Source organism: Pagrus major, chromosome 22 (genome assembly GCF_040436345.1).
Source record: "Pagrus major chromosome 22, Pma_NU_1.0".
In the NCBI taxonomy this organism is placed as follows: domain Eukaryota; kingdom Metazoa; phylum Chordata; class Actinopteri; order Spariformes; family Sparidae; genus Pagrus; species Pagrus major.
In genome coordinates this window covers 18,285,108-18,308,659 of record NC_133236.1, presented here as the reverse complement: position 1 = coordinate 18,308,659, position 23,552 = coordinate 18,285,108, and the positions used below count along the sequence as shown (strand labels likewise).

At 39.1% G+C, this 23,552-nt stretch overlaps 1 protein-coding gene across 1 annotated transcript in view; it reads right to left on the bottom strand.

The window, feature by feature from the left end:
• Window positions 1–19,761: 19,761 nt before the first annotated feature.
• foxo3b (forkhead box O3b) overlaps window positions 19,762–23,552 on the bottom strand; it is a 44,175-nt gene continuing 40,384 nt past the window's right edge. Inside the window, exon 4 of the mRNA XM_073492644.1 lies at window positions 19,762–23,040. The gene's annotated coding sequence lies outside the window, so the exon portion shown is untranslated. The remainder of the gene's footprint in view (window positions 23,041–23,552) is intronic.

Below are 23,552 nucleotides of genomic sequence, written 5' to 3'. Positions count from 1 at the left end.
TTGATTCATATTTTGTATCTTTAATCTGAATCTGCAAAGTAACTGGTAGCAATCAGATAAGTATCATAGAGTAATTAGAGTAAAAAGTACAAATTTGACCCCAAAATGTTGTGCAGTAGTTGTTTAAAGTAGGATAAAATAGAAATGTTAGTACAGTGCTTGAGTAAATATACTTGGATAAGTAAGATAGAGGAAACTTAAATTAATTCAAAATGTTTTGACAGAAGTATAAAAAGGGTAAATCTTAAGTATTTGTATTTTAAGGAGTTCCTTGATAAGATGGAGGGACGTGCTGGAGTTGGACCAGGATCTTTATCCAGTACAATAGCACAGGTATTTTCATTTTTTTCATTTAGTTGATTTTATTAGAGGGTAATGTCCAGTATAACACTATAAGGTCTAAGAGTTATTTCCATCGCGATGATGCATGCATCAATAAAATAAACCAAGTTCAACAAACAAAAAAAATTATAAAAGATTATATGCAATTATCAAAAGCTAAATTGCGAGCTTCAAGTTTCCCATTAGACACCTGACCTTCTTGAATTATCCCCAAGTTCAAGTCAACACACACACAAAAACTCAAATATAGGTGGAAAAACGATTTATTACCAGTTAACTGAAGTCACAAAATGTTGAACAGTGAATCATGCATTATAATGTGCCTCCTACACCCATGAAAAATACAAAAACATCAGCATGGAGATAAGTGAGCACTACTCAACCACCCACAGACACAATATATATCGAATGTTTGTAGGTTATAATTTCTTAATTTAATCTTTCACCGGATGTTTCTCTTTATATGAACCTTTCTTTTTATGACATTTGAATTTATCTTGCTATACTGAGAAAGTTTCTTGTCATCGCAAGAACATTTTGTGAAATAAATTGTTTTGATGTAAGAAAAATTATGGATTATAGTTTAAATTTAACTACAATTATGACATGATCTCTAATGTGATAATGCAAATTAGAGAAAAAATCTGAGAACTTGGAAACCTATGTCATTGCAGCATCAATATGCTGTCATACCTTAGGTCTTTTGTTATCATGGTCAAACTATAGTTGGGAGCAGCAGTTGTAGCTGTAACCTACTTTCACCTCTCCTTTCATTAATGTTAAAGACACACAGGTCATTCTCGATAATCCTGTAAGCCTTATCTGGCTTGTTCTATTGACATGTCCGTTCTCTATGACACAAAAGGACGTGTGGAAAAAAGTGTAAGTCTAAATAACAGCATTAAACTGTATGAGGGACAAGTTGCCTTGATTACAGTTTTATTGAAAGTTGAAAACAATTTAACAAACAGATTCTGACTGAAATGTAATTCAAAATAAAAATGTACAGAAAAATCATATTAGCAGCACACACACAAATATAACTAACTACAACATGAAAATGTTAAATATTCACTCTCGGCAAAATCGTTTTGAAAAATAAAGCCCGACAATCGGATTCGTCCGCCATTTTGTTGTCACAGAAAGTATGACGTTTCAAAAAATGAGTGGCCACAAAATGGCCACGGACTTACGCTGCGTTCATCAGCGCGAGTTGCACTCTCTAGTTGTGGTCCAGTGCAAGTTGGTCTTCGATGCAACATTCCTGCTCCGAGGGCACCATGGACGACCAATAGCTGACTGCCCCACTTAAACACAGTTATACAGGAGAAAAGACCTCCAGCTTTTAGTTCCTCTGTCCATTTGATTTTAACCATCCCTGCTCTCTTCAAGCTTCACGAACTTCAAGTCAAGCATCAGTGCAGTAGAAGGAGTAGAATTAGATCAATATTCATAGATAAACTCAGGGTTCAGGAGGAAAACAGAATGCAGAAGTTCAGTCATTCCACTCACGCTTCGCTCTGGGTTTCTTTAACCCGTCTAGATGGGCTGACCACTTCATACACCAATCAGGTCTGTCTGGATTTGCACATTCGTCCACTCGTAAACCTTTTCCGACTAGCTTTTTATTTTTTACACTGTGAAATATACATCTGAACAATCTTGTGAGTCTCTGGTTGGATTTAAATAGCCTTACATGCTTCAGTCTCTTGGATACAGTGAACCTGATTGGCTGAGAGTGCATGCTGGGCATGCCCAATCACAGGGCATCACCATGGAGCTTACCAGCCAATGGGAGGAGGAAGATGGTCTCTGTGATTTCATTGTCACTAAGGGAGGTGGAAACATACTGCCAGGACAGTTAGCAGCAACATGCTAAGAAGTGGACTCTATTATAGTGAGAGTCTTTATGTTTGAGATAACCTGTGGAGCCAGATCAAGAGAGAGAAAAGCACAAGATGAGGCTCCTCTCAACCATGCACACGAGCTCATGGTGCACTCACGTCACTGTTATCGGTGCTGCTCACGTCACAGGAATGAATGGTTGATTTGTGAGAACCGTCATCCTGCTTGAAGGTGGTCGCTCCTCTCTCCATCTGTCCTTCTGTTTTTCTTCCTTTCCTTTGGCCTGATTTTACCCCAGTTTTGCATTTTTTTTTTGGCCGTCATCCCTTGACAAAACACCTATGTCTCTCTGGGGATGCTATTGCTTATTATATTATCTTAATTAATCTGCAGATAATTTTTCTCAATGAATAATTAGGTCAGTAAAATGTCAGAATATATTGAATAATATATTGCAATTTCCAAGAGAAACAATTCAAATGATTTGTTTTGTCTGAACAGGCCAGAATCCGAAGATTCCTGAAAAAGCAGTAAATCCTCCCACAGGAGAAGCTCAAGTCCATCCATCAATGAATCAGTTGGTTGCCGACTCGTTTGAGCTCTAGCTTGTACTTGACAATTAGTGTGCGAAACGCATACACAAATCTTCCCTGTCCAGGTGGAGAGTCCAAAACTGTAAAGGTGATTTCTGCCTTCCGAGGACTCCCTTTAAAATGTCTCTCTTGTTACATTAGAAAAAGTACAATGTTTCATGCCTTTTGTTTTACAAGAAAAGACCATCTTAAAAAGCAGTATAGACTGACACTCAAAATATTATGAATCACACCTGGAACAATAAAGTCATGCTACAGATGAATTAGACAATACAAATATATTTAAATACTAGGGGTGTTGCAATATACCAGTATTAAATATTGACATCCTGTTGACATTTGTTTATATCCTGTAAATAGTCCAGTGCCTCTTAAATCATTTCTGTTTCCTTTGTGACTTCGTCAAAGTACTTGGTGGTAATGCACCTTAACACTGGTTGCCACCTGCCATAACACAGAAAAATTCAGTGTGTTAAAAACAAAAGTGTAATTGTGCTTTTTATGCACTTTTGTACAATTATGGTCACAAAATCTCTCTCCACCTCCCTACCTTTTTGGCAAGAGACAAAACACACAAGAAAACAAAGTTAAAAATGTATTTAACTGATTGGCATTAATTAAAAAAAAAAAAAAAAAAAAATGTTTTAATACATATTTTGATAATATCGTCATCCTGAATTCTTTAGGCCACAATAATTGTGCAGTGAAAATCTGATATTGTGACAGCCATAATAACAACGACATGGCACTGTGGGCCCACAATAAAAAGGATCTGTAACATCATCTGTAGGTCAAAAATTCATAGTCAGTCAAAATGCACAGTCGTAATAAAGCGAACAAGATATATATAGTTGTTGTTTCACAGGTTTGCAAAATTTTTTGCGTTGTTAGCTTTTCATTTACGCAAACTGGATATTTATTTTTAAAATAAAGGGCTCACTTGTGGTTCCTGTTTTGTCTGTTGACTCACAAGGCCATGACACTTCTAACTAAACAGAGATTATGCTGTTTTACTCAAGATCTTCTTATCTTTGTAGCCTTTTTATAACTCTTTAATCAGCTTTCCCAGCAGTGATGTCAACAAACTGCCTCAGTAAAGTTTTATGTGCCAGCAGGTCGACATTAGACCATGACAGAAATCAGCAGTGAGTCGTTCCTCGGTTTTGCTCTTAGTCAGCAGCCTTCTTGTTTCTGGAAGAGGTGGTGCGTGTGCTCTGACACAAAAAAAAACGTACTCCTAACTTTTCAGCTCTATTGCTTGCACAAGATTACAGATTCAGCTTTTGTACTTCATCAGAAAATGTAAGATGAATCAGGTTATTCAAGGGAAGTCTGCAATAAGGAGAGCTGTCTCATACAGGAAGGACAGAGCAGAACAGTGTGTATTCTGCATATTTTGTGGAGATAAAAAGATGCTACAGTAACTTTTCTTATACTTAGAGAAAGCACTTTTTCCCTTGATCAGTGCTGGCTGTCAGTTTTATTAAGCAAGGAAAGGCAAAAAAGAAATATAGAAATCACTTAATCCTGCACCGTCAGTATATTTTATCCATGCAATATTCCTGTTAAATTTATTTTTGTCATGTCATGAGAGTTTCTTTCCACACTGTTCAGTCAGAGGCAGAGGGAGACAAGGCCAAACTCTCCAGCTGACATCGAGCACAGACATTCAAATAAGGTAGACATGCCGAGCAGACAGTCGCCTTCTTATCACTCATCTCCCTTTGTGTGCATGGAAAATAACACATCTCACACGCACACACTCATATTACGCATAGATGAGCTTTTAAGAGCACCACCCAGGCGTGAAGACGACACGAACACAAACTCTTGAACATATGGGCATGCAGGCATTATCACTCCATCACAACCTAAGTCCTTTTTCCTCATTACACTATATTGCCTATTCATTGGTAAATTGCTTTAACCATAACACTTTTTTTCCCTAGAGGTAGGTTTGGTTAAGTGGAAGAAGGCAGATAAAATAGAAAATAAAACGCTGTAATTGCATGATTAAAGTTTTACGCCAAACTGAAAAGAAGAAGTGGGGTTGCGTTATTACCAAAGTCCTCTAAATGCAGAAAAATTTGCAGATTATCTCTTTATTGTCTGATAGAAAAAAAAATCTGTTCATAGTATATCTGACTAAATGCTAAACAATTTTGATGAGACGATGGAAACCACTCTCAGCTACAGCTAGCAACCAGTTAGCTTATTTTAGCACAAAAGACTGGAGACAGTCTGACAACAGTCACAGTGCGAAAGATGGGCTGTGGAAAACAATCAAAAGTGTGGCTTCACTTTGTAAAAGAATAACACGACAAGGCAAAGTAAAATGCATGTGGGAAGTTCATTAGCTGCAAGTCAGGTTGCATGTCAAATCTGACGAAATATTTAAGGCAGCATGGCATCTCCGAGCCCGAGTGTGTCAGCCTCAGACAGCGCCAGAACATCGCATCTACATATATACATCTTTAACATACCCCTGTGACCTGTTTTTATGTATTAACTTTATTTGGTTGTAGTTAGGTGCTGTGCACTGCCACTGAATGCACTTTAGTTCCAGCATTTTGAGTGTGGGTTTTCTTTTGAAATGTTGCCTGTCTACCACAAGGCGTCACTGCTGCTGCCCAGTGTTACAGAAAGTACAATTATTGCGCGTTGGTCACGGTCCAGTTCACCTTTGGTTCAACAAGTGCAGTTTGGCATTCACTCTAATGTTTTTTAATACATATCTGTGTGTGGATCTTACATTTTTATTTACTCTGTGAATGTTCAGTTAACACTTAAAAGACTAAAGATATTTAGATCGCTAAGCAGAATTGGAACCGGTATCGGAATCAATAAAATTCACGCGAAACGATACCCAGCCCTACCAGGGAGGAACTGTTTTTGTTTCACCCAGCATTGCCATCACTCTGACAGATCCCAGTGAGGCATATCCATCTCATTTTGTATGCAAATCAAAATACAGACGACTCAGGCCTATCTTGATGGAGCTTACATCTGTTTCTGTGAATAGATATGCAGGTGTGGGTGCTGACCTGTCTGTGTATTTAACCGTATTCCTCCTCCCGTGCATTGGCCCTTGCAGCACTTTTCACCAAGGCCACCTGACCACACATAAACACCCTCAAACACACATTCAATGAAGCACTCTTACATGGCAGACCAAATTTCTTTTCAGTATATCTGTTAATTTATCTGTTCACAGATGCTGAAATGCTAGTACAGAATGTGCTCTGTCAAAAATGTGCTACCTCTTTGAGTTGTTGTTGTGGAAAAAAAAGAGATTCAGTTTATTAAGTGAGCATCAAGGTCTGTGCTCGGCGCTCTCACAATAGACCTCTCTCGTCAAGTACACACAGGGGCTTGTGAAGGCCATTGGTGCCTGCCTCGCTCTTTTTTACAGATTCTGTTCTTTTTCAGGCTTTGGTGTGTTTATCAGGGTCACACTTTTCTAAGTGCATTTGTGTGCCTTTGCATAAGAATGATGATTACTCACTTGAATGACTTTTGCTCATTTATGTTGCACAACCAATGGTGAAAATCATGCTTATTAGGAGCAAAGAAAACAAAAAATGGCAAGTTAGCTTTCATGATCCCATGGCCGTTCAACATATTATAGGAAAAATGTTTCTTAATAATGTAAGGAAGGTCGTTTGAGTTTGAGTAAATTAAACTGATATTAACTGCTAAAAAGTGTCTCCTGGAGAACCGAAACTGTCTTTAACAGCTCAAAAAACATACGTTATATTGTTTCACATTGAGTCTTCATTACTTTTTTATTTTATGAGAAATGTCTATACATATGAATTTAAGATGATGAAGACTACTGAAACAAACAGAAAATTACAATATTTTTATTTAGTGTTTCAAAGACCACAGCTTCAAAACATGGACTTTCACACAATCTGTCTCTGTGATTGGTGTTGACTATTCTTCATACACAGCACCAAGCCTCTTAAAGTGTCAATTTGTAAGACAGTGTTGACATTATGTCAAAAACATCTATGTACTGTGTTGCAGTGTCTGCTAATGTTAGCATGCTAACTAGCTAGCCCCGGGCCATCATGTCTCTTAATACCACTTTCATAGTCTGAGAACCTTCATAGTTTCAGCTTGGAGATGTATGTAGGCAGTGAGTTTGCCACAATAAACTCACAAAATGTCAAAAATAATGTTTTTACACCTATTTTCCTTACTAGAAAAAAGAATACAACCATACACCGTCTGAATTCAAGTTTCTTTCTTAGACCGTACAAAAACGAGCTCCGTTAACCTATCTTAAAACACACTTCATTCAAACTCAACATAAATTAAAAAAAACTCACCAAAACAGTCTTGGTTTGTCTTTCCACAATCACATCTGGTTGGTCGAAATAAATCCTCAATCACTGAGTAAATTGAAAATATTACAGCTCTGTGCCATTTTTGCCTGCAGCTAATTCCTGACTCTCTCTTGTGTCTCTGCCACGTCATACCTCTCTGTCCCTGCCTACCGTGTCTTCTCATGACCGTCCTGGTCAGAGTCACTGTTAATCACCTCCGTACTGTATCCCCTGTCTTCAAACTGGCATCTGTCAGTCACAGAGGCTGTGTTCAGTCCCAGTCTGGTGTCTGTGAAGTTTTGTATTTGGCAAACAAAAATATATATATATTTGTTCATGAAGAGACTATATAACATATAAAACATTGCATATTTTGATATTTAGTATAGTAATACCAATACCTCACTTGTATACTTTGTCACCTTCATTAAGTGTGCTGCCCAGTTTGTGGCAAGAGGAAGGATTCAAACTTGATTTTATTACTTAATTACTTTTGACAAGGTCAAAAGAAGTAAAACATTGACTGATTTTGTTATTTCTTTACACACACATCAGTGTGCAGTTTTATAGTTAGGTAACTGGATTTGATATTTTAGTTTGAAGCTGCTGTTTTTCTCATTAAAGGCTTACCAAGAACTCTCTTGCTTCTTTTTAAAGAAAAAAAAAAAGGAAAACAAGCATGGCAATTTGAAAACTATGCATTTTAAGAGCAACGTGCACTTAGATAAACAAGAGAAGCAACTGTTATGGTTACGCAATATTTTTGAAACTGGCCCGTAAGCTGCACTGTGCAAGCTTGGTGGCTGCTGCTGGAATGTAGTGGAAAAATATTAGGTACATAGATGCATACAAGCCTTAAGGCAAAAAACAAACAAAAATGCCAATATTGAGTTGTCTTTCAAAGTGTAGTGCAGGCTGACAGGAGTGTGTCATGTCTCCACTTATCACATGAGAAAACATCCCCCATGACCCCTGAAGTGCTGCAGATACACACAGAGAGGCCGAGCCAAGTGGAACACAACACAGGAAAAAATACAGGACACAGCATTCCCAACTAAACCACATGTGTCGAACCCAAACCACGTTTTTCAACCCAAAACGAAACATCCAGTAAACACTGTCAACAAATTCTAAAATGGTAAGAATATCACATATTTAACAAAAGGAGAGACTTGTACCAAGATGACCTCCTGTACGTCTGCAGCAGGACATTCTGCAGAGCATTTTATGGAGCACTATAGTAACCTGCACTATATTAACTGCCACACACGCTCTATATCAGCATCATCGGTGAGGTCTTCTCGTCCTGCTGTCACCCCTCCCCCAGACCTGATGTCCTTTGTTCAGCTGTGAGGATCATCCATCCCTCTTGGGTGATATCTGCCAGCGAACGACCACACTGTGATGGCTAGCCTTCCTTTAGCGTTACCTTCTTTCTTTCTCCCCTTCTGTTTTTATTTCCTCCTGTATCTCTCTCTTTCCTAAATGCTATCATGATCTCCTGATGACGGTGATGTTGCATGCACATGTAGAGAAAAGCACAAACAAAAACACAACATTAGAATCTGTTCAGATCTCTTAATGAAAGACAAAAAAGCATGGAGGTGGTACTGATCTTTTGCATGTTTCGCTCTCGTGCAAGGGGTTCTGCTCCAGTCTTAATAAACAAAGTCAGAGGGCAATGCCACATGTTTCACTATACATGGACTCTCACACACATGCACACACAAACATATAAATACACAGATGTACATGTCACATCCTAAAGAGGCACCCGTAAACACATATGTAACACAGATGAGAAAGAGGCCTTTAAGAGACGGGTGGGGAAATTATTCACTGTCACACAAGCATAAAAACACAAACACATGTGCATGCAGTCACACATATGACACATAGAGATGCAAGACAGAAATTTAAAGAGACACAGGATGCAAATTAAAGTCATCAGAGATCATTTATCCACATTTGACTGTTGCTCACATGTGTTAGTATTAACCTCATTCATGCATGAGTATGGCTTCTTGACATTTTGAAAACTTTAGGGAAATATATTAATTATAAATAAGTCTCTACAGTGTGAGATTTATGTCTGATTGGACCGCTGACTTCACCTCCCTGTCGGCTCATTCTTTATGGTAGATTAGCTCCTCTTTGTCTCGCCAGCCAACACACCACCATCACTATTACTTAACGCGTGGAGAAAACAGGGGACGGAGGGAGGAAGGGAAAGATGGAGAAAGGGAGTAATGAAGCTATGTATGTGCTTTCCCTGGTGGTTTTAATGGTGAGTGCAGGCCATAATTCACTCCAACGCGTGCGTGCGCACACACACACACACACACACACACACGCCCAAAGCAATACTTTTGACTCTCTCTTTGTGTCTTTGTGTGTAGTACCCTCCATTTAGGCCAGTGCAGAGAAGATATATGGATGTGTGGAGCACAGTGACCTTGACATTCTGTGTGTGTGTGTGTGTGTGTGTGTGTGTGTGTGTGTGTGTGTGTGTGTGTGTGTGTGGAGGAGGATGGGGGTGGGTGAGGGTCTACATTGACTGTGCACCAACACACCCATCTATGAATCATTGTAATGATACACCCGTACATCAATTTTCAAAATAAATCAACAATTATAACAAAACAGTAAATAAACCTGCTACAGCTATTTTGAATTGCAAGTCATCATTTCATTCGTAAGAATTATTTGAACTAATAATTAGAATATTGCTGTATAACATATCTGCCATTTAGTAAATAAGGAGTTTTTTATGATTGTGTTTTGTGTAAGTGTTTCACAAAACACAAAACAGTCATTTGTCGTGACAACATTTGAGACTGATCTTAAAATAAGAATGAGACACTTGTGTTCTGTAATTAACTTGATACATTCACTTTAGTTTAACATGCTTTATTGTCAAAAAAGAGTTTAAGGTCTTACTGTATATGTGCATGGCCGGATAAACCTAATTCGTAGCATTGGGGCAATATTTGTTTTTGGACACCTGTTGCATCCAAGTTCCCATCATGTACAGTGCACAGAGCACACTGTAAAGGGCAGACTGATTAAAATTTGACCCAGAGACCAGAGATTTTCGAATGTTCATAAAGCAGTTTTGCTATGTAAAGATATAATGGAGTAATGGTGTCCTCGTCTTTGTTTTGCCTGTCCAGCCATGTTCAACTTTGGCGACCACTATAGAGAGCCGAAGTTGCGTCCCTTGCGCTGGACCACCATGGGACCGTATTTCTGAAAAAAATATGTGTGGTACTGAATGGAGAGAGACAAATCATTTTTTGATCCTGTTTGAATTGTGCCATTAATTGCACATATGATGTTTGTCAATTTAAAAGATAATTTTTCAACTTGAGACAGTCGCAGTTTGTCATAAGACTACACTGCCAACAGTCGTGTTAGTGAAGATAACTGCACTTGTCAATATGGCCAGTTTTATTGTGATTTTCACCTTTGTTAAAAAAATGTTGTGCCGTCAACATAACAACCACTGTCCATGTCATGTGTCTACTGTACGAATCTGTGCCCAGAGCCAGACCTCTACCTTTGTCTTTATCTAGTTATTGTCTACTGTAGGCTATATAAAGTCACAAAGCACATGAGGACGTTCATAAGAAGGACAACAGTTCTGTCATAGTAGGCGATGGAGGCTAACCAATGAAGAAGATAAGTAATGTGTTATCTACAGTAATGAACACACACTCCGCAAGATAACACATTTCCATGTAGGTCAGTGGTGGATGATGCAAGATGTGTTCTCACACCTACATGACACACTGACACTCATTACTGTGTCTTCATCTTCAGACATTTTAACTCCGCTGTTTCACAAATGGATTTTTTATGTTTTTTATGAAGAATCCTCCACCATTAAAGGGCAGCATGGTAGAATACAATATAATATATTGCGCCCTATGACCCAGTGCACACACATGTAATGCAGTCACATGCAGCCACATGCTACAGTGGGAGGTAATGCTCTCAACCCAGAGGGTGGTGGGGGATGGGAACATGATGGGGGTTAGTGGGCTTATACAGCAACAGGATTGAGAGCAAGCCGAGCACGATGCCCCCTCACATGGGGAAATAACACAGTCAAGGTATGTGTGTGTGCGTGTGTGTGAAGGAGAGATGAATTCTATATACTGGCTTGATATAAAGGTGGAGGAGATGAAGGACAGGCAGCCTTTCTGCTTCCTGCATGATTATTCCACCTCATCTCCCTCCCAGCATCCTCCTCTCTCCTTCTCTGTGTGCTGCTGTTATTGAGGAAAAGTGGGGTTGACAGTGGAGAAATAAGAGAAACTAAACATACTGAGGGTGATATAAAAAGGAGGTGTGAGAATGAATGAAGGGAAGGTGAGAAAATCGAGCAGGAGGGGGAGCAGAAGCTGAGAAAATGACTGCGAGGGGAAAGTGATTTTAAGCAGATTTTATCATGTCTTATAAATGCTCTCATTTTGGATTTGGTTTTTATTACTGGATAAATCAAATACAATAAAACAAAATAGGTTTATCGTATGTAACTCTGATTACATCACACGAGTTCAAAACAAATCAATGTGACAAATGAAAAGCATCAATCAAAACAATGATTTCCCCTCTTCTAACAGTTCACTCGTGCACTGCTGGTGCGTGAGGTTATCCAGTTCAATCCCATCAATGGTCAAGCCCCCGTGTATCGATTGAGACGGAGAGAACAAAATCATTTCGAATCCATGGCGATGCTTCACTAAGGTGGATAACAAGAAAGAGCGGGAACATCCATCAGCCTCTACGGCTTTTTCCTCTCCTTATCCTCTATTACACATCCTCCAAGTTCCATTCACACTTCTTTTCTCTTCACATTTCAGATTCATCCTCGTCATATATCAGGGTCTTTCATGTGGGAGAGCGAGAGTGGAAAACTACAGAGAGATCAGCGAGTGATTCAACAAAACCAGATGAAGAAAGGATGAAATACAGGGAGAGGAGTGTATTGCGATGGAGACATCGTCCATTCACACAGGTGTGAATAATCTGTTCTGTATTTGATGTTACCTTCCATAATGACACCAACATATTCCTTCCTTTATGAAACTAATTAATGAAAGTAAAACTCACGTTGGAAAGACATTTCAGTCATTCTGAGACTTTCACCTGCCTAGGGAAATTACATTACTATCCTCAAAGCGCTCTATTCAAGTTCAGTTTAGTGAAACGCGTGGCTATTTAAGAAATAATCATTTTACATAATTGTTGAAATCAGCCTCTTTCATTGTCTGTTTGGAGTGTATTTTTTAAAATAATGACCCTGTTTGGTATCTGCTTGTAATGTTGCAGTATGTTACTGTTGTTAATCCTCATCCCTCTTGATTTTATACTTATGTTAATTCTCTGTTTCAGGGAGAAAATCCTTTTTTCTATTTTTTTACTTGAAAGTAATTAAGAGACAATACAGTGTTTAACATTTATTGTACCTTCCCACAGCAGTGAAGCAGCAGCTTCTGCTGTGGTACAGAAATACCACTTGGTCAACCCACAAACAGAGCTGCAAAACTCTCAGTTCTGTTTGTTAAGTTTCATTCTGATTGTAATTAAATTTGCTCATGCCTACTTTGGACGGTTATGTGTGGTTGTCTGTCGTAGCATTGCATTTTTCTTTTTTATTTATATTTTTGCTCTAAATACATAGGGTAACATTCATGAGCATGTATGCATATTGGGTCAGATGTGTTTTAATTACAGCCCTAAATGGTTTGACCAAAACATTAAAATAAAATGAACATAACTCAAAGTGCATTAGCTTTTTTCAGACCTTTTATCCACATCGTATGGTCGACCTCAGTGGACAGAGTTTGCTCATTTGTCATGAGAATGGTTCAGTTGCCAACTTGAATCGTAACCATGATTCTTCGAGTCTCATATGTTTTTTAAATATGTTAAATATACGTTTTATTGGAGCTCTGTTACGTAATGTCCACTTGAATAGTTTTGATGTTCTATAACTCAAAACCATTACAAGAAAACACAAAACATAATGAACCACAAAGAACACATAATTACTGTGGTGACGCGCATACAGGCCCCAAAACAACAGACTAACAACTAAAAGAAAGAAAAAAAAATAGGACTCTTGGTATAGCAAGGTTGGTATGGCCCAGTGACGGGAATCTGGGCCAGTTATAATCATACAATTGGCTGAGATATTGCCCTGGCTACCAGATCTGGACCACCTGTGGACTGAAATTCTTTGCTGATCAAACAAAAGCAATGAAGGGGGACCACACTGTCTTAAAATCATCAGAGACGATTACAAATGTAAGTAAACCATAGAAAAAAAGTTGGGGAATGACACCACAGACCCTCTGCAAGAGCTTCCAGTCTCTCTGCGACTGAAGGGCTCTGCTGATGTACGACAGCCATAAAAGACAAGGTCTCAGGTCTCCCTTCATTCTGCAGTACATATTTGACGACATCGCCTCTAAAATTTTAGATGGTAGCATTATGAAATATTCTAGTTTCAACACCTACTTGCCACATCTGACTCTCTCTCTCTCTCTCTCTATTTCTTTCTACTAACCCAACCATTTCTTCTCACTTCCTCCCCTATCTCTATTTCTGTCATTTCATTGCACCTCACTCCTGCCTATCACTTTTCACACCGATACTGTGCATCACATCCTCACACATTCGTCGTACTTGTGATGCGCCCATATGGACATGCTGCCAATCTCAAAGGAAACGGATGAGAAGGAACTGAAAGGCCTGTGATTATAGAAATTACAGCAAGCAATACGTGTGAATCCATTAAGATGATGATTGTTTTTTTGTCTGTTGGTGCATACTCATTGTGTGTGCGTGTGAATCTGTAATTACAAAACGTCTGTGCAGTGTGAAGCGATCTGTCGTCCCACCACAGGCTGTGATTCTGAGCTATAATCTGCCTCAATGACGCTGATCACAGCCTGTGAATGGAGGTGCTGCGGGACAATGCTCTGTGCCGGTGTGCCATTACAGAGATGACATCATCCCACTGCAGCACTTAGCGCGCGCATGCACACGCTCACACACACTCTTATCACACAAACACACACACACACAGAAGTATCATTTACGACTGCTCAGTTCTCAGCCCCCCCCACCCCCCCCACCCCCCCACCCTTGTCTTGGATCTGTCCTTGTGTGGCTAGCAGCAATTAGTATGTGTGTTTGTGTGTGTGTACGTGTGTGTATATGTGGAGCAGGAGTTCAGATAAGGTATAGAGATCAGGCGGGCTATTGAGATTAAGAGAAGCCCCTCACCACATCCATCAACAGAGCGGTGTCAGTGTTGGGGGGGATGAGAAGCCCGCTAATGGCCACATCTCAACAAATCCATCACATCTCCATCTTGTTTACACTTTGAACCCCACACCACATATTGATGACTCACGTCTCATTAGCCAGGAGGTGCATTTGTGCATGGCATCGTGTGTCTCAGTTTGTGTGTGCAAACGAAGAGAAAAGATAGATGATAGACAGATAGATAGATAGATAGATAGATAGATAGATAGATAGATAGATAGATAGATAGATAGATGCCTTGTCTTTGTTTTATCTTTTTATCAACTTGTCGCCAAACCAGTCTTTATGACTAATACCACAGTGACTCCTCACCCTTCAATCTGGCCAGGCAGTAGTCTGTTTGTTGTGTGTGTGTGTTCAAATTCCAACGTTATTATTGCTTAAGCCTTTTGTTGAATGTGCCGTGCAACCACATCAAACAGTCAGGTTGGTCGTACAGTGAGCAGAGGTGGATTAGAAGACAGAGTGTAGTCATAGGTCGTGAGGTTTTGGAGAGGATTAGAGGTGCATATTACAAGATGTTATGATGATTAATATGTCAGTGTACCACCTTAGGGATTACATTTTTAATCTTTTTCATTCTTTTGTGAGGCTTTTATTACGTTTTCTTAAATGTTGTGTATAGTATTTATAATGTCAGTGTTGTTGCATTATGTGCGTGTTTTGATGATATGCCACGAGGCCAACAGACCGCCTCACTGGACGATAAAGTTGTATGTTTGTATTTTTTTTTGTTTTTGTGTGAAACAAGATGACACGACTAGGTACAAAGCACATTATGAGGGGACAAACAACCATTCAATACAGAGAAGGCTGACAAATTAATTTTTTTTTTAAAGTACTGGGATATTGGCGCTATATGTTGGAGAAATGTTGTGGCTGTCTATGTGTGGGATTCCTGTGTGTGATGCCGTGTGTATGTTGGGGAACAATAAGGGGGAGTAGTTTAGAGGCAGCCGTAAAGTAGATTATACTCTATTATAAATCCAATAAAAATCACAAACTAACAATCAATAAATAATGATAAAAACAGAGAAAGAAAAGAAAAATATATATACTAGGTTGAGTTTCCTTGGCAGGAAGGTGAAACATACCAAGTCCTTTTTCAATTTTTTTTTTCTCGTTACTAGAAACACAAGTCTCGTTTACAGCAACACTATGTAGAAATCGGCATATAATATTTATGATTTATATAATGTAATAAGCTGCTTTCATTTTCAACCTATGTGGTTGTTTTTTCTGATGAGGACAGGCTCCTAGAAAATGTGTTTGCCATGTTGAAAGGCATGTGATGATTTTTTAAACGTAGAACAACTTAAATCATTCAAGCCACAAAAAAGAACCATATTGACTCCTGAGTTTAAACACATAAAGCCATATTTTTAAAATATTACTCTCTTAAGTCATCTGCTTTTGTGGTTATGTAGCTGTCACAATGGATGAAACTATGACTCACAGTCCTGGCTCTACAAAGATAACATTAGGTCATACACTACCTGCCGTCCCATAACCCAGGACATTGTCAGCCTGATTCCAGACCTCTGAGTCACTGCCTGTCTCTCAGATGTGTTCAGTGAGTCGAAAAGGCCCCATGTTGAGCCTATTGATAGCTGTTCCAACAGGTTAGAGAAACAATTGACCAATCGGAGTTTAATAGTAGGCAAGTCATCCTTTTAAATAGCTTAATGCAAAAATAATGACAGAAATTTCAACAACTGACACAGCTAAAGTGTAAATTGAGTTACAGAAAGGACGACTCTTAAATGTCTTTGATTTACGTGATAAACATTAAATAAACTGTTCCTGGCAACCACTTCCTCAGCTTCTGTGTCAACTGAAAATGACAGGATTGATATGTCACTCGCTACTATTTAGTCAGAGCAAATTGAATCAAAATAATCACACTCTCAACAAGAAACTGGCAAACATGAACAAAGTGTTGGGCTGAATGAATTATCAGTGTAAATTCACTTTATATTCTACCGTATATGATATGTTTTCTATGATCAGTTGTATGTTTTTCAATAAAACACAACACTTCCATGTACTGAATACCCACAGAAGCTTGCTAGACTGACTGCTTCACGGTTTCAAGGGTTAAAATAGAATGAAATAACTTCATTGCTGGAACAGGAAAATTGTCTCACCCAGAAAAATATAAACACAAACATGTCTACAAGATTAAAAACAACAACTACAAGCATCACATCAATTAAACAAAGGTCACTCAATTTTACAACAGTCATGTGCATTCATAGCCATGGTGTCCAGCTTACACTGTCATATTTAAGGCTTATATTGTGAAGCAGCTGCAGGCCTGTTGTGTGACGTGGACTCGCTGATGCATGATACTACACACTGTACACTATAAACAACAAACAAACAAAGACTTGTGTGTATGGAAAGACTCACATGGCTTATCACTACCCTCTAAAACAGAATAACATCCCATTCGGACAATAAGAGCTACTGTACTTAAGTGCAAATGTGAGTTATTTAAGGTAATACTTGAGTATTTCTATTTCATGATACTTCTACTTCACTGCTTATCAGAGGGAAATATTGTCCTGTTTACATAACTACATTCATCTATCAGCTACAGCTGCAGATTAATCCATAATTTAATCTAATTTATATTAAAAAATAATAATAATTATAGCCTAATGCAAAATAGTTGCAAATTAGCTCCACCGCAACCAACTACAACAATAGAATGCAGCTTATACATCAATGTGGTTTGGGGAAAGACATTTTAATCAGAAGAGAAAGAAAAACTAACTAAATAATCAAACTTCCTTTGATTTCATGACTGAATAAACAAACTGACCTTAAAGGACAACACAATTCATACTGTTTTACTTTGTTTATATTTGGCGGACCCTGCCACCTTTCCAGCTTCCAGAGTTTGTATTATTACCTCATTAATATTGTAAATATTAAAATTCTGAGTTTGAATTTCTTCTCAAAACTACAGACAATTACTTACTTTTTTCCAGCAGAAAAGAGGTACAGTACAGTCAAAACAAACTAATAGCAATTGTTGTTATAACAATACTTGTAATAACAGTAATCACAGGTATGTATATATACGGTACAAGCCATGGACACATTAACAGGATTATGCATGCAGTATATCATTTATACATAATGAGGCTGTGCACTCAGCCTTGGTTTACCCAAACTTCAAGTGGTTTGTAAAAAGGTTACAAATCCTCCCCAGTGTTTATCAAAAAGTAATTGTTTTTGCTCTGTGGTTACATTTCCTTTTTTATGGTAAGTGTGATTAAAAGTTACTTTTTACTTTTCAGTGCATGACTTTAGCATTTAATAGAGTCATTTTGCTATGTGGTGTTTGTACTTTTACCACATGAAGAACGCTGCTCAGTTGAATCAACCGTGAGTCAATTTCTGGTTTCTGGTGGCAAACTGCGAGTTCTCAGTTCACAGGTTAATTGCTTCCTGTATTAAAACAAAGATGACATTTACAAAATAGGAGCCCACTAACATGGAACAAGGCAGAGGCGAATAAAGCATCGAGACGTGGGTGGAGACGAACAAATAGACACAGTCAGTTAGTTGTGACATGACATGAAACCACGGAGCGAGACAACCAGCAGAAACAAGAGTAGTGCTTATAGTAGTGTATAAAATGACATGAGGATATAGCTTTGGAATGCTCTAACTATACAGAAGTGAAAATTTGAGAGCCACATTTAGTTTTCTTTCAGTTTGAAAGCTAAAAATGATGGCCATCATCACGCTAACGTCTGCTAGTAGTTACTCTCGAATACAGTTGAGGAAATAGAGATCAGAAGAGTTTCCAGCCAAACAATAACCTCAGTGACCTCGTGCAGACTGGTGTGACTGCAGCCGGGCCAGACATGAAGTCAGTCAGGTGACCAGCTGACTTGGGAACTGCCACTGAAATGTGGGTTTGGTATTTGCAGTTGTGGTGAGCCTGCTCTCTCAGTCATAAAGCAGATTTTAGAGTCTGCAGTCAACCCTGAGCTTTGCAGTGGCTCTTTGGAGGATTTCTTTTATCCCTTCTAAAATGTCTGCTCTCCATGAAAGCAAACAGAAAGGATGGTCTGTTTGTTTGAGGTTCTTTTGTATATTTGAGTACAAACGAAAGGGCCACATTGGTAGACCTAAAGTACCTGATGCATGTCCTGGGTTTGGCAATGATGAAGATTAGTGTGGTTATGACTACCATACTGTATATGACAACACAGCTTAGGTTTCATAAATCATTCAGACTACTTTTTACTCTGAGTGCTGAGAAATGCAGCACTTTGAAGATTTGAGGTTGGTCTATAATTGTATGTTCATAATATGGAGCATACTATAAATCTGAGTGGTGGCAGAGCCTTCGAATGAGGTTCATAGTAAGCAAATGTACAGGATAGTTCCTTCATTAAACTGCTCACAACAAAGTCTGTGGATTGTCATAGTAACCAGGTCATGATTTCTGGAAAGGGACATTACTGTTTTTGCCATCTAGTGCCATCTAGTTCCATTATGCGTGGAAGAAAGCAGAAATCTCTATGGACAATATATCTCCAAAACTCGGCAACTCGCACAAAAATATCCAGATGGATTAATAGCACTACAGGTAAGAGGAAAAATGTGGATTCTTACAGGTTTACAAATGATTCACCTGTTAGTCCTGTAACTATTAAACTTACTGGATAGTCTAGAATAATCATTTCATGACAACAGGCTTGACCTCTGGCATAAGGTGAAAGTGGCCTGTTGGCTGCTCTAAAGGCAGAAGGGGAATAAGCTGCTTGGCCAGGGTTGATATTTGTCACAGAACCCTGAGGGAAATTTTAGACATGCCAGTGACCCCCATCTCTGACTTTTCCCCCTTTCCCTTGATGTTGCGCAACATAGGAAAAGTACTCAGCCCAGTTGTAGGAGAGTGCTGCTGTATGTCTGCTCTCGTTTAATGTAGCCTTACACAAAACATTGTGCAACAGGACTTCCAGGAATTTGGAAGAACATGGTGTTGTTTTGCCGTTCCCTCCAGACTGACATGAGAAAGAGATTTATCCTCTGTAGGGAGTGTGAGGTTAAATCTGTTCGTGCACATGCGCTCAGACACACGCACTGTTTTGGAAAGCAGTTGGCAAGTTGACTTGTGAATTAACATCACATGTAAAGTAGGCGAGAGCTGAAACACTTTCCTCTCGCAGCAATATGAGCTGTTAACAGCGGCCCTGTGCTTCCACGGCACTCGTGAAGTTGATGCACTTGTAATGCTTTCATACTTTTATAGCGACAAAATGAGCTCAGACGAGGAGACAGAATGGGTGTGGAGCCTCACCAAGCTTTATTTACATGCGCACCATTTCTTATACAAACTAGATTACAATTCAAAATGGAATACACAGGAAAAATACCCACTAACATCAAGTCGAGAAGAAGCAAGGTTAATAAAGGGCAAAGTTCAAAGGGCGAAGCTCAGAGGGCGTATGGAGGGGGGCTGGCCTGGGCCTCTAAACAAGGATGAAAAGGGTTTGAGAGAAGATAACGAAAAGGAAACGTCCAAGAGGTGATTAAGGTATCTAGTGGTATGTCTCTTCTATTCTTTTTTGCTTCTCTTAGCTTTAAATTTGCACGTGTTGTGCCGCAGATGTGTGTGTGTGTGTGTGTGTGTTGGACACAAGAAGAGATAGTCTGTGCCTGAATGAAGCAGTAGCACTGAGTGGTTGCGTGGAAGGCCTGCTCCACTATGACTAAGTGTAAACTTTCTCCCTGAATAGCCAAAACATTTTACACTGAATGCACAAAATGTGAGGAACATCTTCATGCGATTGAGATTTGCGGTTTATCAAGGATCAATAACCCCTCTTTCACCTTGTCAGTCTTCTTCACCGGAGAAGTAAAGCGCTCCTAGTATTCAGTGCAGTCAGTGGAGATGAATTTTAATGCTTAGGCGTTCAGGTGATGGCTCAGGAATCCCCCCCTGCTAAAAGACATGCGATAATGTTCTGGAAATTGTGTAGGAAATTCCAGCTCGTTGTCAGATGACGTTAAAACCAAATGCTCACTGAGAGCACCGGGACGTGAACCTACTGTACTCCACGTGGAATAAAACAAGTGTGAAGCTGAGGAACGTCCATTAAGGAGGCTCTCCCTGTGCCTGCATCACACACTCGTAATAATAATAAACCCGTTAATACGGGAGGATGGTGCGCCTGCAGCACTGTAAGCCCTGATTTTATACTAGAAAGTGTGTGTTTGAGTGCTAAAGACACAGGGTTCCCTCTCTGGATTACAATTTCTGTCGCAGGACGGCACCATTGGAAGGGTCGAGGGGGGTTACAGCTAGGTCATGCACTAAACCTCGGATAGCACAGTAGATCATTCTAGCCAACCATGCACACACACTCCTCTGCCTTGGCCTCAAAGTGATATACACACATCTGTACACTATTATACATAGCGGGGACATACGCTTCCATACACAGAGAGGGGATACCAGGGTCTCCAGATGCTACAACAATGGCGCTGTCTGCCATTTCAAAAAATCTGGTTCCACAATTAAAATCGCTGGTAACAGTGTTCCCTCCTTCCTGTAACGTTGTTCATCATTTCTTCAACTTTACCTTCAGAGGTATCACAAAACCCAAGGGTCAAGTACTACATGAGTATATAAGGACATACAGCGAGTATATATGCATTTCACACGATTCATAATGCATAAATACATACATGCATACAGTCGGCTGTGCTGTATGCACCATGAGGGATAGTGAGGGATTTTACACGTCCCCAACAGAAATAAACTCCACAGATAAACACACACATTAACATGTACTCAGGAGATACAGGAAGTCACCTGCAGGAGCACCAGGCGTGTCCATGAGGGGATGTGTGTGTGCGTGAGTCTGACACAAGGAAAAAACAAAAAGCTATGACAGCAAAACCAAAAACAACAGATCGCCGCGTGAAAGTCTTAATCCTGACGTTTATCTTCCTTCCTCCGCTTCATCTTGACGGCCAAAAGTTCACAGGTTACAAGTTCACAAACACAAAGTATTACTGTTTTTTTTTTTTATCAAGAAATGTTAAAATACCATTAGATTGTGACTTGATGTTACTTAAACTCCCCCCTGAGTGATTCTATATATGCATAACAAGCCCCACCAAGCTCATGACAAGAAAACAGCAGAGCTTAACACAGATCCCTGGTATTATTTTTCTCTATCTATGTGTGTGTAATATATATATGTGTGTGTGTGCATGTGTGTGCTGTGATTTGGCTGCCAGCATATCCTACTGTTTGTTTCAAGTAATTTGGCAATATACAGAGATAGCTTATTGTGTTTTTTTTTTTTTACTCGAGAAACAAATGGCTTCTAGAGGAATGAGCCTAAAAACCCCTCGCCGTGCTACACGTGGCTGCAGCTTTGGGCTTCTGCAGGGTCAAAACAGAAACAAAACCAACACACAAAATGCACGGCTTGCTCTCAGGGGCAGGATTCAACACTGTTTTACATAGCACCTGTTATGGTGTGGAAATGTTCACAACCCTAGGACACAGGTATTCATTTTGGCTACATCATTTGCAGTGATAAACGACCTCGACGGAACTCACCAGAAGTTAAGAAATCTAAGAAATGACGGACGAGATCTTTCCCCCTGCTTCTTGAACTTCCCACTGCCCTGCACTGTACAAATATCCACGACAGAGATTTTCTTCCTCTAGTCTTTTTTCTTTTTCTTTACAGTTAGATATACACAAAAGATAACAAATATTTTTGTAATATTCAGCTAATTGTAATGAAACCCTCAATATGCGGCATTTCATTTAATTCAAGCAATTCATAAGAACAAAACTGGAAGTGCATGGTAGTAAGATGAGAAATCTTAACTTCTAAGGATTCTGAAAGTTTTGCAAGATGGGGCAAAGTGTTGGTTTGTCTGTTTGTGTGTTTGCATGTACTGTAAGATACTCCATGTCCACCTTTTCATCAATACACCGATTCTTTTCATACAGACATGTATGATGCAGAAACAATTATGATAAAACAGAAAAATCCCAAAAAACAAACACTGAACATTTAAAATCACTAAGTGAGAACGGAGGGAACATTTTTTTTTTCAACATAACACATCCCAGGAAACCACTGGATCAGATTTACACCACATCACTTCTTGATTTTTTCACTTTACACTGTTTTTTTGTCTTCAACGGGAACAACTGCACCGTGCACTCCTTCAATCTTTGCTTGATATTTAGTCCTTGTATTCCACCTGAAACCCCTTCTGATAAGCAGTGTCTCTTTGATATCAACAGACTGGGTGTCAAAGGAAAAATTGCATAATTCTAAGATTTGTAAGTTTGACATAGTTTTCTTTTTGTTGTTGTTGTTTCACAGGAGGCTTTGAGGGCTGATGTGCAGCATCTCTAGAGTCTGTCGGAGTCGTTCATGGTTCACCAGTGTGGGAGCGAAGGTAAAGCTCTCGAGAGGAAGTCTTCTTCTGTAAACACAGGGTTTTTTATTCATGTTGTGCTGATGGCAGGTTTGGCAAAAAGGATGTTGTGTGTCTGATCTTCTCTTGAACTACACAGTTCAGACCTGGAGAGATAAAGGACGAGATGATTATGTCTGAAAAACAAGAAAAACTTCAAACCTTTCTACTAGGAATGCATCAGATCAAGTATTGGACAAATGTCACCAATCTCTTCTCTGTTTGTTTTGCACTGCTCATTTACAGCAGAAGGCTATATACTTAAAAGGTTCTGCACTGGTACTTCCTGCATGTGCATCACAATAAATGCATTTTAATGTGAAGGCAGTAATGTCAAGTCTTCAGTCTACAGCAAACATTACACTAATAAAACAACTTTGATTACCTCTACAGCCCATATTTCTGCATCTTTCTGTAACATGATGTGGTTGAAAATGATTTTTGGCCTGCACGAATCAAATAATGTTTTAATAAGTAATTGTTTTAAGCATTCATAATAAGTGCTTTTTTGTTTTTTCAGTCAGCAATTGGAAAAACTACAACATCACCTCCGTATTGCAATGAATTATGGGTAATTAAAACAGTGAAATCAGGGGATGGGTTAGTGTTATGTTGAGAG